Below are 13,332 nucleotides of genomic sequence, written 5' to 3'. Positions count from 1 at the left end.
CGGATACACAATTGACCCATTGCAGGACATAGACCTTTGTGTGGGAATTCAAACCCACACCTATAACATTGTCTTTCCATTGTATTTCTTCCTCGCCAGGAGGGAGACATTGTTGTCCCCACATTGTTCGGATATTTTCTTTGCCATGGCACATTCTGCCCCATTGCAGCAACGGAGTCTATTTTCCTTGGCTTTCAATATTTGCAGCTTGAGTGTCTACCCTTTCATATACTCTCGCCAACTCCAAGACTTCTTTCAGAGGAAGGGTTTTTTTTAGCAGATGTTTTCTGAACTGAAACGATAGGCATCCTTCAATTATTCTTAGCCTTATTGCTTCATTGTCATTGTAGTTTGCAAAATCACAGTTCACTGCTTTGCGTTGTAGTCTTAATGCAAATTGAGCAATGGATCCATTTAGACCTTGTGTGCATTGATTGAATATATACCTCTCATAGTCTTTGTTTGTCGGAATTATCAGTTTGTTATTGATGGCTGTTATTAACAGTTGATAGGTAGTTTTCTCTTCGGCGGGTATTGTTTTTATTATGGTATTCAGCTCATTTCCAACTATGTTTATAAATATGTCCAATTTATTTACAGCATTTTCATTTCCCACAGCCCTCATAAATCTCTCAAATTCATCCAGCCATTCCTGCCATCTCTGACCTTGATCCTCCTGTGGTTCCAAACTAAAAGGATTCGGGCGTCTCAAATAATTTAATGGATTCATGGTCAATAGTGTTCCTGCCGACACTTGAACAGAGTCTCCATTTGCATTCTCAAACGACATTTTGTCTAATGTTAATGTCAATATGCTAATACTATTTCTCACTATTTGATTTCTATGTTTGTTCCGTTTGTGCTTGTTTTGTTTGATCCGCTTTTGCCCTTGTTTCTATTCTTGCACGCTTGCTTCTTATTTTGTCGCAGATGTTCTTTCTCCTCTATGTGCAGGCAGTAACAGGTATATAGTATGCAAGTATCATTCACATATTTGCAATGGACATCTTCTTGTTGTATTATAACACAAATCCAGCAGGTGGCGCCAGAGCCTTATCTATCCTCCACCAAACACGGGCACAAGTGAAGAAAATCTTTATTTCACCAACGTAACGAAATGCTTTTGATGTGAAATCACCGCTTTATGCTATACAGTCTCACCTCTCAAATGATACCAGTTTATATACGTTCGCTCTTGCGCAAAATTACTGCTTCATGTTTTTATTTCATAAATAATGTCATATTCCGCCTCTTCTCGTAATAGTTGTCCATTGAACCTTGTTGCTATGCAACCCTTGGTTTATTCCAATATGGCTGCACGTATTTCCACGTACGACGGTCCTCTTTTCTAACTTCTAACAATGCTTCCGCATCAGTCACGCCATCTCGAGCCTTCTGCCTCGCATCAGTGCCTGTGAGTACCGTTGTTCCATCTATTTAAATGATGCTTTCTCCTCGCTCTTTTTAAATAACAAATGTTTCTCTCCCCTCCTCACCAGCCACAATATCCCTTTGCAGAAGCTACCAAATGCATGCGCCTTACCGTCCTTTCTCTTCACTTTCCTTATTCTTTTTTCATTTCACGTCGCTCACTTCTTTGTTCCCTCTTTATACGTCCTCTTTTTTTTTTTTTTTTTTTTTTAAATCCTCCTTCGTTTCAATTTCTCTTCTTTTCTCTTTGTGATCCGTTTCCCCTCGTCGCCATTGTTTTAGTCTAGTCTGTATAAATCACTCAGGAGCCATTTATATATGCATCTCTCTTTATATAAAGTCAACATGAATACTGGCTACATTCCAGAACCTTCCCCAACCATTCCTTTACACATTCCATGGCCAGCATTCTATAATTTCCCTTAACCTAGCAACATACCATTATTAATCATAAATAACATTACACAACACTTATGTTTGCTCAATCACCTCTTCTGTTCTTTTAACTAACTGATCAATTTTCCATAAATCATATGTCATAACAAGTTGCATTCGTCAGTAATTTTACAGTCACTTATCTAAGAAGGAATCTGCTGAACCTCCAAGGGAACCTGACAGCAGGTCGGTCACTAAACAGGTAGACAACACACAGCGGATCCCTGCTGGATTTGGAGGCGGTTCATTACAGGTTTTGTTCTTCGCTATACACTGTTCGAGATGGAGTCATTCATTAGGAAGCTACAGCGAGACAGTGAAAGAAAGCGGAATTGGGGATGAGGAATTGTGAGGTGATAGGACCATAACGTTGTGATTCATGGATTAGGACAAGTGTCATGCCTGAGGGCAATAGAGTTTAAAACTGCAAAGACTATATTGACACAGAAAATGTTTTTTTTCTTTGATTTTTGTTTAATGTTTTTTTTCTTTTTAAGATTGCTGCCTGAGTTTTAATAAAAAAGAGTATACATAATACGATCCTCTGTGTCGTTAATAGAATCCTGACTTTCCTGAAAGGAAGTATGGACAATCTGGACTCTACTAAAGTACCAATTGCCTCAATGGAGTTTACCATCAGACAGCATTTCTGGCTAGCCCCTTTTTTCTGGCAATGTATTCCATATCGTGTCATCGAGTGCCCCCTACATTTCTCTGTCAACAGAGCTGCCAAGTCTCCCTAAAATCATGGGAGTCTCTAGCAAAAGGAGACAGACACCTGCACTCTCGTATTTGAGCAGGATTTTCTTTCTACATCTGCAAAGATCTTCAGCTGTGCCTCAGACAGTCCCTTTGTTTGTGGCAACACTGGGGTGAAGTAAGTAAAACACTGCTGAACACAGCACTCAACAGCACATGCTGGTCTGACTCGGGCTAAGCTGTGTCCTGTGCACCTCGACTGCTGAATTTCCAGCTGTTCTCAGTGGCAACTTTGGATAAAGAGGGATACATGGGATAGATAAGATGATCATGTGTTTAATTTCAGCACAGGTGGTGTGCGAGAGGCTACACAGCCCATATGATGGTCTGACATGCATATTCTGGCACACAAACATGACTGTAGTGTCTGACAGGACATATTCTTGCTTTGCTTCTAAATATGATTAGAAACCACATCCTGCAGTCTCATATGAAGCACAGTTTAGGGTTTCTAAGCCAGACCTTTCGTTTTTTAATGTTACATCAGGAAAGGAGAGGACCTTGCAATTCTCTTATTGATTTCATGTGCAAGTTCATCACTACCAGGTCGGTGCTGCAGACCCAAGTCAACGTCAAGGGATAGGCTTCACGGATGGACTACTTCACCTTAATGTCTACTATCCTTAAGCATCAGCCCGAGGAAAATCCAGACACTTCCCAACAGACTGGTCCCTTTGAATGTCGCTGTGGCACACATGTCTCACACTTTGCCCGACCTCTATTGTCCTTCAAAGGCATGCATGAAATGGACAACTGCCCTCAGGGCCAAAGATTTATGGAAGAAATGGCAGCAATTATATGGCTTTTCCCCTAGTCCATGTTGGCAAGAGAGTAACAGTATTCTTACACTGCAGGCCCATGTGAAATATAGATTTGTCTTAAAATCGATGTTTCATATGTTTGTCCTTTTGTAGGCTGTTGATTTCTTGGAGTCATAGATGTGTGTGATGTGTTGCATTTTGATAAGTCATTCATTTTGCGAGACCCATTGCTTCTGAGTCACATTTTACATGTTACTGTGTGGGATCTCAGCAGTGGGTCAAAGAATAGAAGAAAAGCATGACAGGGTTTAGTTAAAGACAATATTTCCAGAGACACATGGGCTAGATGGAGCATGGGGTCCCCTGGTATATTAAACAGGCCAGGCATTTCAGGAGCTACACAAGGAAAGAAGGAAGGCCCTTTACTCTGGAATAGGGGGTGCAGAGAGTGGGGGCCCCAAAAGCATTGATACGAACAGAAATGCGACATTAACAAATAGAGTGTGAGGTGTTCCTTGGTCTGTTGTGGTGTCGTCATGTCCACCTTTAAATATTTCATCATCCTATCATGATCGTGATGGATCCAAAACCCCTACTGCCAATTTTCCATAGGTCATTTCTTCGCACACCACTCCCATTAGAGCTCTTAACTGCAACTGTCAGATTACTTACATGGTCACTGTCCATTTCGATGCAGTGGCTGGCAACCCCATGGACTACCTGCTGGGTTATCCAGGTCTTCAGGCGTCAACATCGGAGGCAGTGGAAGTTGAGGGAAAAGCTCTGGTTAGCATGGTCAGATCGATGACTCCTTTAAAATATATATCACTTTGATTGTCCTGCTGCTATTTAAATTCATTTTCAGCTGTGTGCACATCGTGATTGTCCTGCTGGTATTTAAATTCATTTTCAGCTGTGTGCCCATCTCGATTGTCCTGCTCCTGTTTACATTTGGTTTTAGCTGTTTGCATAACCTGCCTTTCATGAGAATGTGTTAACAAGTCCACCCCTCTTTACTCTGTCCAGTCTGCAACCGGTTGCCTCACCCTTCCTCAGTTTCATTGTCCCTCTGTGCTGTTATTCCCCTCAGCCCTACACCCGCTACCTTCCCTTCCTCTGCGTGCTCACTGTTTTTCTGTGCATATTACCTCCCCCAGCTCCCATTGTTTTTCTCCCATTCTTGTTCCTTGTCTCCCCCCCTCTACCTTCTGCTCTCGCTGCGCCTCTGTGGCCTCAGCCTGGTTAAGTGTACCTCACTCTCTGCAGTTTGCTACGGCGCTATCTATCTCTCCTATCTTCTCAAACTGTTCTCCATCTCCTATCCTTCACCCCTTACTAAGTCTGTCAGGAAGAACCTCAAGAAGGACATACTGAGCTCTAACCCAGGCCTTCCAATTGCAGGCACCTACGTCATTGCCTCTGCCAGAGAGACTCTCACAGACATACTCTATGTCGTTCCCTCACCCGTCCTATAGACTCTCCATATGATTGCTCTTCTCTCTCCTTTCTCTTCTTCGCCCATCAATGGTGGCACCGGCTGGGAGGTCTTTCTTGCCCTCTCCACCTCCAGGGTCATCCTCAATGTCTACTGCAATGGTACCATCATGGTCTAGGGTCCTCAACCCAACCTTTTACTCTTTGATAGACTCCTCCCCCAACTTATCAACCTCCCTCCCCCTTTTTCACCAGCTCCTTCAGCTGCCCTGGCTCCCATGCCAGCTGTGCCCACCTTGGCTCCCTTGCCACCTCCTAACCGCCCTTCTACCCTTGCCATGGCTTTCTTGCCACCACCCCACACATTGACAACCCCATCTGCCTTCTTCTCTTGGGTGAACCAGTCACCCACTGACACTGTATCTGGGGCTCCCTTGCCCCCTGTGGTGCCTCCCGCACTGGCTCCCTCCTCATCCATTATGGTCCCGGCTCCCTTACCGGCCTTGGCTCCTCTGCCCCCTTCTACCTCTGTCCCTCAGGCACTATTGTCACTTAGGGGGGCCCACTGTCCCCTGCTCCCCCGTAAGTCTTTCACTGATTGCAATCTGCTCCACATTGCCATGGTAAGCACTTGCTAAGCTGTCAAACACTCCTCTGACATCTGAAAACTCTGTGAACTCCTGGATTGTGATGTTCTTGCCATCACTGAAACCTGGTTCAGGGATTGCTCTGTCACAAGGTTTGACACACTTCTCCCAGAAGGCTACACAATACTCTCTCTTCCTAGACCAAACAGACCAGGTGGGGGAGTAGCATTGATCTTCCCTGTCATTCCCACTCAGGCCTACTCATCCTTTGAGTGCCTGATCTGCAGGCTGTCCCTCTCTCCAAGCTCTTCACTGCTGCTGTCCACCTTCCATTGGCCACCTGGTCAGCCCTCCCTCTTCCTTTCATAATGGGCTGACCTGGCTTCCTCTCTCCTTTCCTCCTCTTCTCATCTCCTCCTGGCTGATCCCAACATCCCTCTCGACTCACCTGATAAGACCTTTATGCAACTTTTGCAACTCTCCCTTTCTTTCCATCTTACCATCTGGCCCAACTCACAGCCCTGGCCACACCTTGGATGTTCTCTTCTCAACTGACATTCCGCTATCTATCCCTCTCACTACTTCCCTCTCCTAGACTGATCATTTTCTCCTCTCTTCTCACTTCTCACTCTTCTCCCCTTGCATAGGTAAGCCCGCCACTGCATCCCGTCTACAAGGTCATCCGACCCATGAAAAGAGTCTCAGTAGCTGCCTTTGCCTCCACCTATTATACTCCTTCCACTCCTCCGACTGACTCCCACCCTGCCACAGCCCTCTCAAACTTTAACCTCTCTGTTTCCAATACTCTTTATATTCTTGCCTCTGTCATGAGGGTACGACTGAAGCCTACCAAAAAGTGCAACTCTTGGTATGACTCCAAATCAGCTTCTGTTAAACACAAGTGCAGGGCAGCCAAATAGAAATGGGATTCCTCTGGCGCACCCTCTGACAAACTGGCCTGCTGCCTCCTCCAAAGGCAGTATAGACTCTGAATCTGCTCCCAGAAAAGAGTCTTTACACAAGCCAGCATCTCTGCGGTATCCAATAACATGGACACACTTTTCAAAGTCTGCAAGGAATTAGCCAACCCTACCTCAGCCTCCTCCACCATTGCACCCACCCAGGCAATTTGCTCGCCCTGGCTGCACACTGACCTCAAAAACAGTGGCTATCCTATCCTCCCTCTCTTTCTCACCACCTCATGTAGCAACATCTCTTGTACCACCCTTGGCCACCTCCACCCCTACCCTTCATCTCCCTTCTGTCTCCCCTGTCACACCTGAGGAGGTTACTAGACAAGTCTGGTCTATGAAAGCCTCCTCCAAACAGGTGGACGCTGTCGCTCTAAAATCATCAAGGACAACATTGACTCTATCGCTCCAGCCTTGGCTGACCTCTGCAACCTCTCCTTCACCACTGACGTTTTCCCCACCACTGCTCTTAAGCACTCCCTTGTGCACCCTCTCCTGGAAAACTATCGCCCGATCTCTATCACTCCTTTCCTGTGCAAACTCCTGGAGAAGTTTGCTATTTCCCAGCTTACCCTCCGCATCAGTTTGCTCCTTCCACGACCACCAGTCTGGTTTTAGACCATCCAGAGGCATGGAAACTGCTCTTATGAACACCTGTGAAGATATTCTCTCAAATCTTAGTTCTAACTCTCCCTCTGTCCTCATTCTACTTGACCTCTCCTCTGCTTTCGATACAGTGAACCACAACACACTCATTGCACTTCTCTGTGATACCCTGGTCATCACTGATCAGGTCCTGGCATGGCTAACCTCCTTTCACTCCGACAGCCCATCCCAAGTGGAACTGGGGTCTTTCCTCTCCCCTATCACTCCCTCTACTTGCGGTTTCCCCCAGGGATCTGACCTACCCCCCCTGGATTTTCAATGGCTACGTGGCCCTCCTGCCCAATATGATAGCCACCTTCACCTCCAACGTTCAGTGTTACACAGATAACACACAGCTCTCCTTCAGGCTACCCTCAGCCTCTTCCTCTTCCTCACTAATACCTGACTGCCTGGCCGCAATTCAGTCGTTGTGTGCTCCAAGTGACCTGTGAACAGCTTCCACAGTAGAATCACTCACCTGTGACAGCAATGAGGGTTTCATGTCTGTTTCAGCACCAGAGGCTTAGGCTTCCTCAGAGGTGTACTCAGAGACACCCCTGGCCAGGATGGTCTGTAGCACCAATGGATTCTCATGGGCTACCACACCTTGTCCTCCACCACTGCATCCAGTGCCTCATCACCTGCACAAATAAAAAAAAAACATGGATACAAATGTTAATAGCATAGGCCACACACATAGGTAATACAATGTTGTCAGCCAACACATGAACCTGCCATGTCACACATGACACAAAGTCAGGCACACACGCAGTGTCAATGAAAGGGAAGGGGCCCCTGAAAGCAGACATGGAGGCGTGTCAAAGGGCAAAATAACACATATACTTCATAGCACCTGCATCACACACAAGCATGTGACTGGCATAGTCCATCCACAAACATGACTGATGCCAGTACACAGATGGCACGTAGTATAGCCATGCCAGAATTGTCAACCAGCCTCAGATGGAAGTTGAATACTACTGACCATGAGCCATGTACAATGCATGTCAGATGACATTTCATGGAATTCACTATTAGAAAACACACATGTGTCACAGGGTGCAACAACGCTAGGGTGTTGAAATACAGTGAGGGCAGGCATATGAATTCAATAATGCTAAATCACATTGGCATCACGCAAGGGAATGGGCATATTGAAGGGGATAACAGGGTTTAGAAGTGTGTGGGTGCAGTGCAGTACATGGGTACAGCCTCAACTATGAATAAAAACGCAGATCCAGTAATGTCAATGTCGTGGCTTGATGGCAGTGTAAGGGTAAGAGCCGTCATCATGTGTAAAGTGTTGGTACTGGGTTGTAGGGATACAGTAAACCCCAACCCCAAGGGCGGGGGGTGGCTGGGAGGCAGTGCATGGGTTAAAATGGTTGCTCGGGGTAAGGTGTCATAGCAGACTGAGTGGGCAGGTGGCACGTGCATTCTCTCAGTCATCTGGGACTACAGCAGGGGAGAGGAGAACAGAAAGCACAACACATGAGGAAGCATCAGATGTGCATGCAGACTCGGAGAAGGTTCACCTCCAGTTACATAGAGGCAGGGAGGCTGTACCAGAGGGAGGCCCCAGCTCAACATAGATGTGAACCACAAACTAATTTCCATGAGGAGCAACTGACCCTGAGGGAGTAAGAAAGGGATGATCAAAGACCATGAGAATGAAGTAAATACTGGAGGTGGAGTTGAAGGAATTGCTGGCCCAGGACCCATAGGGACTTGCTAAGAATGCACAGGGTTCAGGAATGAACACTCAAAGCCACTGTGAGCTTGTGCCATCATCACAGTCCTAGGGAGATACCTTGCACCAAGCCTAAAGGACTTTTAACACAGTCCAGGACTGGCAGAGTTGCAGAGGGAAGAGTGTAGAATCATAGAAATCCTGGTAAAGCATGTTGCAGTAGTCCACCATAGGAATTACCAGTCCTCTGGAGACAGTGAGCTGCTGGGGGATGGAGAGGAAAGGAAGAATGCCTCTGAGGAGGACAACTTGCAGGATGACCTCACAAAGACGTCAGTCATATGACGATAGAAGGCGACTGTTGAGTGGAAGATCATCACGGGCTATCTGTGACCACAGGTTGGAGCAAGAATGGGGCCATGAGAGGCTGGACACAGAGTGTCATGGAAGGAGGGAGAAGGTGATGAGGATTGCCTCGGTGTGCAGCACATGGTTTGTATGCAGTCTGCATGACAACAAACACGCATCAGTCCAACATCACATGGGTCACACATGGCAGTCATGACAATGTAGCCTGAACTGGCAGACAATCATAACACATCACCCAAGCAACATACACATGACCTGTACACACACGCATCACCATTCACCGGACATTCCCTTATACATTGGCAGGTCTCCAACGACTTGGATCTGCTCCACTGCAATGAAATCACTAGCGATCTCCTCATGTCCAGTGAGTTCATCGTCCTCTGGTGGTGACCCACTGCCAGTCACCAGAGTAGAGGCGAACTTTGTAGCCAGCTCGTCTTTTGCTCGGTGTCAGAAGTCATTCCAATGCCTCACAACATCACCAGCTGTGTGCCTCTCATAGCCGAAGGCACTAATACGGTCTGCAAGGCACTGCCGGTGGGTCATACGCTGAGCAGGTGTATGCATGCTCCCTGCCTGCACCAGCATGTCACGGCCGTGTTCCAACATGTAGTCGACGAGCATCTCCAGTTCCTCATCACAGAAACTCTTCTTTCTCAACGTGTGGGACTCCTGTGCCGTGTCTGAGGTCTTGGTCTGTACCGCTGAAGCATGCTTCTGCTTCTTGTGAGGTGGTGCAGACCCTGAGTGGAGTGTACTGCTCTGGTCAGTAGAGGCTGGAGCACGGTTGGACTGGCCTATGGATTCAGCCACCAATGTAACTACAGAAGGTCAGCTTGCAGGTATCAGTAGCTGGGTGCTGTTGCCAGGACTCTGCACCACACGTGTCTTGGCTTTAGTGACAAGGGACTTGGCCCCTGAGTCACACTGGGCTGGGACCAATCCAGTCCTGACTGGGTGACCCTGAGCCAGGGTGCCGGTTGCTACAGCTACCCCTGCAGCTTCCAGACCCTGGCCGGTGTGAACAGCAGATGACACTGCTGCTCCAGATCCCCGGGTGCCGGTGCCTGGAAATTGCACCGCACGTGTTGGGACATGGAAATCAGCCATTGAGTCACCCTGTCCCGGTGCCGGGACCACTACCATCTGGGCTGGCTGACCCTGAGCCTGGGTAGTGGTAGCCACAGCTGCCCCTGCAGCTTTCACACCCTGGCTGCTCTGGACAGCAGATGGCACTGCTTGTCCGGGACCACGGGTGCTGGGTATGTGAGCAGCTGCTGCATTTTCCGTGTCCCGGTTGGGTGTGGGGCATAGTTCTCCATGCATGGGCCTGGACACCTTGCCCATGTGGACCACCTTGGCCACCTTGGTCACCCTGGCCACGTCGCCCACCTTGGCCAGCTTGGCCACCCTGGCCACGTCGCCCACCTTGGCCACCTCTGGCAAGTCGCCCACCTTTGCCTCCCTTCCCACTTGTTGCCCTCCCAGTCATGGCACTGATGGACTAGCACAATGGGAGGTGCAGCCAACAATTGTCCTGGGCAATTGGAGTGAGGGGGCAGGGTACGTGATGGAAAACGTACCACTGTGCTCCAGAAAGGATCTATGTGAACCCTGGTGAAAAAATAACGAGTCACGCAATGCTCAGCCACCCGAAAAACAAAAATCAACATGTACACGACCCCTCGGTAGCCCACGTGTGAGTAAAAAACACCCTGCAGTACACTGTGTCACCCAGCAACACAAAAAATGCACACGCGAGGAACACGTAGGCTACTATGACCTCGAAAATGGGGTCCGCGACACAAAGGGGCAACCACAGTGGGAAAGATGCAGCCAGCATACGTGATGATGTGCAGGCTTCCAATCGGGGGCTTGCACATCATCAAGATGAGGTCTCTCGCATCATTAACTGGCTAGCTCAGTTCCTGATCACAAATCTGGTATGTGTGCTGGCCACTGCTGTGAACCCCGCCTCCTTTTCCTCCTCTTTACTTCAGTTGTCCTCCCTGCCGTCTTCCGCCCCAGATACCACCAGGGCCCCCAGTGTTCCTGTCCCAACCCCGGCAGGCCGGCAGCCCGTCTGGTGAAGATCACATCCCTGCCACAGTCGGGAGTCGAAGGAGGATCAGCAGAGGTTGTCACCGCAGCGACAAGAGCTATGGCAATGGAGGAAGCGCAGGCACCAAGCAGCAGGGCACGTGCATGACGGCACCGGGTGGTGTCATCATCCCGGAGGCTGTCCTTGTGGCACAGGCACCAGGCATTTTGGCAGCAGCAGGCTCAGGGTAGGATGCAACAGGACTCGGGGCATTCATCATCAGAGGGGCAGGTATGGGCCATCGGGCAGGAGGCAAACGTGGACCTTACGACATGGATGTCTTCCGTGTTGGAGCGTTTGGGCCAGCAAATCGGGGCAGAGCGGCAACGGGCACAGGAAGCGCACCTCACCATGGCCAGGGCGGAGAATTCACTGCGCCGGGCAGAGAGGCGGACGGAGGTCCTCGAGGAGACTAGCAGGGAGTTCGAGAGGAGCATGGAGGAGTCCCTGCAATCCCTCGAGGGGGAAGCCGAGGCCCGCCTACTGAAAATGGATGCAGTGTTCGATGATGCCCTGGCGGAGACTATGAGAGAGCATGGTGAGGAGATGGACTAGCCTGCTGCCTTTGTATACAGTTCTTTAGGAGTAGGTTTCATTTGTTTTTTTCTTTTTATTTGGAGTTCCTGGACTTTGCTCCGCATCTTGTATATAGTTATTTTTGTATTATATTATTAGGATTTTACTACATGTTTTGGGACCAGGGACCCTGGATCTTTGTAAATATTTGGATTTTAATTTAAACAGTTTTTTAACCAAGAAGGAATGGTTTTCACATGATATGTGATTTCATTTGCACATACGTTAATGGACAAGGACCACATTTTTGACTCTTTCATTCTTTACATCACATTGATTTGGGTTTTCACTTTCTTTTGGTTTTTGATTTGGTGCATGCATGTATAATTTGATGTTTTTACTGTGTGTGACTTAGATACATATTTTTTAATATAATTTTTTAACATTGAAATCGAAGTGGTGTCTGGTCTCAACGGTTTAGTGCATGTTTCACTCCTCCATGACTCATTTCCATGTTCCTGCTGTTCACCAATGTTGTTCATGTGTGTGCACACATGCATTCATGTGTGATGTTAGGATTCACATGACATGGGGCATGTATTAGGGAGCACGACCAATGGATGGGTGTTGAGGTGCACCAGGGGGTGCAGCATGTGGTGGCCTTTTAGTTGGCATGTGCTGCGTGATTGTATGTTGGTCCAATGTGTTTTGGGGTAGTGGGCGGGGACATGTGGCGGGGCCTGCCTGCAGGTTGTTGTCACTGGTGGGGGTTGGGGGACATGAGGTGGGGCCTGCCTGCAGGTTTCCGTCACTGGAGATGGGTGGGGACATGAGGTGGGGCCTGCCTGCAGGTTGCCGTCACAGGTGGGGCCATGTGGTGGGCCTGCCTGCAGGTTGACATCACTGGTGGGGTGTGGGGACATGAGGCGGGACCTACCTTCAGGTTGCCGTCACTGGTGGGGGGTGGGGACATGAGGCAGGGCCTGTCTGCAGGTTGCTGTCATAGGTGGGGACATGTGGTGGGCCTGCCTGCAGGTTGCCATTACAGGTGGGGACATGAGGCGGGACCTGCCTGCGGGGTATGGTCACAGGTGATGGGGTGGCCATGTGGTGGGGCTGCCTGCGGGGTATGTTCACAGGTGATGGTGGGGGGTCCCATGTGGCGTGGGCTGCCTGTGGGGTGTGGTCACGGGTGATGGGGTGGCCATGTGGTGTGGGCTGCCTGCGGGGTATGTTCACGGGTGATGGTGGGGGTCTCATGTGGTGTGGGCTGCCTGCGGGGTATGTTCACAGGTGATGGGGGGCCATGTGGTGTGGGCTGACTGCTGGGGTCTGGCTGTCCCGTGAGGAGGCATCTGCTGCCAGGGGAGTTGTGCGTGTATCGCAGTGTATACGCGGGCCTTCCCATGTGATTTGGCTGGTGCGAGCGGAGTACGTGGTTTCGTTGGGATGCAGACGGGGTTCCCGCGGGCCTTTCCACGCGATTTGGCTGGTACGAGCGGGGTACACGATTTCGCGGTGTATACGCGGCCCTTCCCATGCGATTTCGCTGGTGCAAGCGGGGTACGCGATTTCACTGGGGTGCGGACGGGGTACGCGCGGACCGTCCCACGCGATTTGGCTGGTGCGA

This window comes from Ambystoma mexicanum, chromosome 3q (assembly GCF_040938575.1).
Source record: "Ambystoma mexicanum isolate Mex_15411 chromosome 3q, UKY_AmexF1_1, whole genome shotgun sequence".
Taxonomy (NCBI): Eukaryota; Metazoa; Chordata; class Amphibia; order Caudata; family Ambystomatidae; genus Ambystoma; species Ambystoma mexicanum.
The sequence above is the reverse complement of the archived record's forward strand: the minus strand, read 5'-3'. Positions refer to the sequence as shown.